The 4,126-nt window shown below is 38.3% G+C and overlaps 1 protein-coding gene across 1 annotated transcript in view; it reads left to right on the top strand.

The window, feature by feature from the left end:
• Positions 1–242: 242 nt before the first annotated feature.
• The window catches only part of LOC106873176 (catenin beta), an 81,790-nt gene continuing 77,906 nt past the window's right edge, over positions 243–4,126 (top strand). Inside the window, exon 1 of the mRNA XM_052973244.1 lies at positions 243–376. The gene's annotated coding sequence lies outside the window, so the exon portion shown is untranslated. The remainder of the gene's footprint in view (positions 377–4,126) is intronic.

The raw sequence follows: 4,126 nt of genomic DNA, 5'->3' as shown, positions 1-4,126 counted from the left end.
TGGTGGTGCTGGTGCCGGTGGTGATTTTGCTGTTGTTGTAGTTGGTGGCGGCGGCGACAGTGGTGGTGGTGGTGGTGGTAGCAGCAGTAGTAGCTGTGGTGGTAGTCGTCGTGATAGTAGTAGTAGTAGTAATAGTAGTAGTAGTAGTAGTAGTAGTAGTAGTAGTAGTAGTAGTAGTAGTTCTTTGGCTTTGTCAAAACAAAAAAAAATATCTCGTTCTTATAGTTTTATCCTTCTATCTGGTCAACTCACTTGACCAGAGAGACACACAAATATACATACATATACACACACATATATATATATATGTGTTGAGGGCAAAAAAGACATTTTACCACGATCGTTTCACGCCAAGAACCTACTGTCACAACCGAAGGTCAGTTTTTGTTATTTGTTTGTTTCCTTGTGCTCTTTACTTTATTACCCTTTTATTCTTTTCCAGAAAATTCTGTAACATACATACGCGCAGACGCACACGTACATACATTCTAACATACACACACACACACGCACATTTACATACATACATACATACACCGAACGCACACGCACACATACGATCATACATATATACATATATACATATATACATAAATGTATATGACATAGCTATACAAGTGTGTCTCGATTTTGTTTCATCATGTTTTTTTAAAACTAATTTATAAAATTTAAAAAACATCCATTTTCCTGAAATTTACGAGGAAACAAAGGTGACGGAATCGTCGGGGAATTGCAATACGATAGTTGGAATGGCTAATTTAAGATCTATGTTGATAACCCTCAGAGGTTATCTTCGCGTTTCGCCCTTCTCAACTCAATAAAATAAAGTACCAGTCCAGCAGAATAGACTTGCGCAACTGTTAGAACATTTTACAAAATGCCTGAATGTGTTTGTTCTGGCTGTTGGGAGTTAGGCTGTGAGGACATTAATGCCAGATCCTATAAACCTCACCTATATTTTGAAAGGTCTGGAATGGTGTGGAGAGGAGCGATTTAATAAGCGGGCAACTGCTAACATTCAATGAAACATCTACACCAAGTTTGCATCCCGGAAAAGATGGAGTTAAAGATCCTGAACAAAGGAACCCTTTTGGGACTGGTATTTTATGAGGATGCATTACTTTTCCTAGTGTCTTTTGGGACTGGTCTGTTGAGTCTGGCATTTTCATAAGAATACATTAGTTTCTTGGTGATTCTTCACATTAATATCCTGTCAATTGATAGACAGTGGTGGTGATTTGCTGGACCCCTTAGTATCGCTGATTTTTAGTGATGTACCCAATCTAAAACTTCATTCAATCATGAATCAGATTGAAACTTCAGTGGATCTCTTGTCGCTTGTTGCTGAAATCTATAGGTTTTCGCTTTTTTGACTAGTTTCAAATTGTTGTGCTTTCTTTTTTTTGTTTTGCTTTGTTTTTGTTTTGTTTTTCTCATTTTTGTTAACTCAGCGTTTCTCTTCGCTTCCTAACTCGCTTGCCACCTTTTTTATCTTGACAACCATATGCGCAATTTTTCTAGCATCGTTTCAATGGAAATAAATATAATTTTTACCGCCCACCAATTACAATTTTTTTCTTTTAAAAACGCTTGATTGTGATAAAAAAAAAAATTCGTCTTGAAGAAGGAACTCAATATGACGGAACTGACTATCGGTTCCCGTTCCACGGATTTCATCTGGAGAAAAAGGATTTACTCAATCGCAAAACTTGTAAAACAAAGGCATCTTATCCCTAAGCAGCACGAAGAGTGCTTTATTGCCAAAGCATTTGTAAAACTTAAGGATGTTTTCAAAATGTTAATTATTCTCACCCCTCTCTCTTCCGCTCATCCAGTGTTCCTCTCTATCTATCTATCTATTTCCCTCTCTTTCCCACTCTCTCTACCTCTCTCTCTCCCTCCTTCTATTTCTGTATAGTCCCTAGTGTCTCGTCCTCCTCTCTTCCTCTCATTTTCCTAAGTGTCCCACCCTTCTTTCTTATTGTCATCTTCATTAGTGCATTACCCCGCTCTCTTCCTCATCATTCTCTAGTGTTCCACCCGTCTCTTCCATCATAATCTCACCCTCCCGTTCAGGTCATACACTCACGGCCATCCAACAGCATTATAGGCCACCGGGCAAACCAATGCATTGGGCCCTGAAGTATTTAATAATTGACAGCGAGCAACAGTATTTATAGATCAGAATTGGGCCTGTAGACTTGTGGAGGCCTGGGGCAACTGCCCACTGTGCCCATACTTTAAGACGGCACAGCATACACTAAATTCTTTGCTAACTTGCTCTCACCCTCTTCCTTGTCTTCTCGTGCTGGAACTTTCTGGAATTTTGTTAAGGTTCATAGTAGAACACGGTTTTAACTTATAAAAGCGTTTACTATACTTTATAGTACATTATGATCCCATGACGAAATGCCGCGTCCCTATCAGTCATTAATATTTCTAGAATTTCTTTCCAGTCCATGCTTTCCCTTTGCAGACGTCAATCTTTCATTGTTCCGCGGTCAATAAGATAAAATTCCAGTCAATAAGATAACATTCCAGGCCAATTTGATCAACTGGTCCTCGTGTCTTCAAGTAAAAGACTACATCTGAGAATCCTGAATGAATCTTCTATGTATTGCGGGTACTTTATGAACAGGTGAAGCTGTAAACTCCCAACGACCATAGCGTTCTTGTAAGGAGCAGCAACCTCGGGTTTTATTACGTTTGAAGGGCACAGTAGTAACAATCGTATCTGATGCAAATCGCCAGAAGTTAACCGAATAGAAACTATATCGACCTCACCAATCCGGAGGGACCCACTCAAGGCTATGAGCTCCGCCTCTCCTTCACTGATTGATTAACGGAACATATACACCCATATACACGGACATACACACATACATTCACTTATACACACACATATTCACACAAACATTCACTCATACAAATACACACGATCACTCATACTCATAAACACATTCACTCGGGCATAAAACAAACTGAGTGAAATATGTACAATCTACTGGGTTTTTTTGTTTTTGTTTTTTTTGTAGAGCCTTCACTGCGTTGAGAAAAATGAGATGTAGTGGCGTTAATACATTCCCCCTCAAAGCAAAGTTGGATCTAGACCTAATGGGGCCACCTGGGCCTAAACGTTTTGGAGGTCCTTAAGATTTTGCATATGTAATTTTCAACTGTTCAGTGTAAGCAACAGGAATTTGCATTATAAAAACAAATATAACGTTGTAAATAATCTAAATACAAAACATTAATAATTTCGCATCAATTTTGTAGTTTTTTTTAAATCAGATTTTGTTTATTCCATAGCTTTAATGGCTGCCAGAACTTGGTCTGCCTTGGTCATTTGTTTGATAATGCGCTGCTGTTGACTACCTTCTTATATGAGAAGACATATATTCAAATCTTGTATTTTAGGAGGGTAATTACACCAATAATAACACACGCACTGATTCTACATCACTTCTTTATTGTTTGTCAACTGGTTATATATCTAATCAACTAACTAATCGATCGTTTGTTTAATGTGCTGGTTAAATAATCAATTGGCTGTTTGTCAAAGTCCATTCGTCGCTACAGGCGACCTACTCAGTGATTTGTCTTGTCTTCTCTCCTCAAAGTCTGTTCTGAGTCTTACATCTAGAATCTTGCAACCAAATACGAAAACGAAATATACTCAAAATATTTTTTTTAAAGGCACTACTTAAACAAGATCTAATTCAAAGCATAATAAGATAAAGACCCCGCCCACCCAAACGGTTTGAGGAGCCCCAAAACTTAAAAGAGCTTCCGTAGATTCAGAGGGACTCAGTTAAATTTAATAAACAAATACATCAAAAAAGAATTCAATGTTTTTAAAGAACTATATCAAATTAAAAAGACACTTAGAAAATTAAAAATATGTAAATTAGGCGTAGGAGTGGCTGTGTGGTAAGTAGCTTGCTTACCAACCACATGGTCCCGGGTTCAGTCCCACTGCGTGGCACCTTGGGCAAGTGTCTTCTACTATAGCCTCGGGCCGACCAAAGCCTTGTGAGTGGATTTGGTAGACGGAAACTGAAAGAAACCCGTCGTATATATGTATGTATACATATATATATGTGTGTGTGCGTGTGTGTCTGTGTTT

Source organism: Octopus bimaculoides, chromosome 1 (assembly GCF_001194135.2).
Source record: "Octopus bimaculoides isolate UCB-OBI-ISO-001 chromosome 1, ASM119413v2, whole genome shotgun sequence".
NCBI classification, from domain to species: Eukaryota; Metazoa; Mollusca; class Cephalopoda; order Octopoda; family Octopodidae; genus Octopus; species Octopus bimaculoides.
Note: the sequence above shows the minus strand (reverse complement) of the source record. Positions and strands in the feature narration are given on the sequence as shown.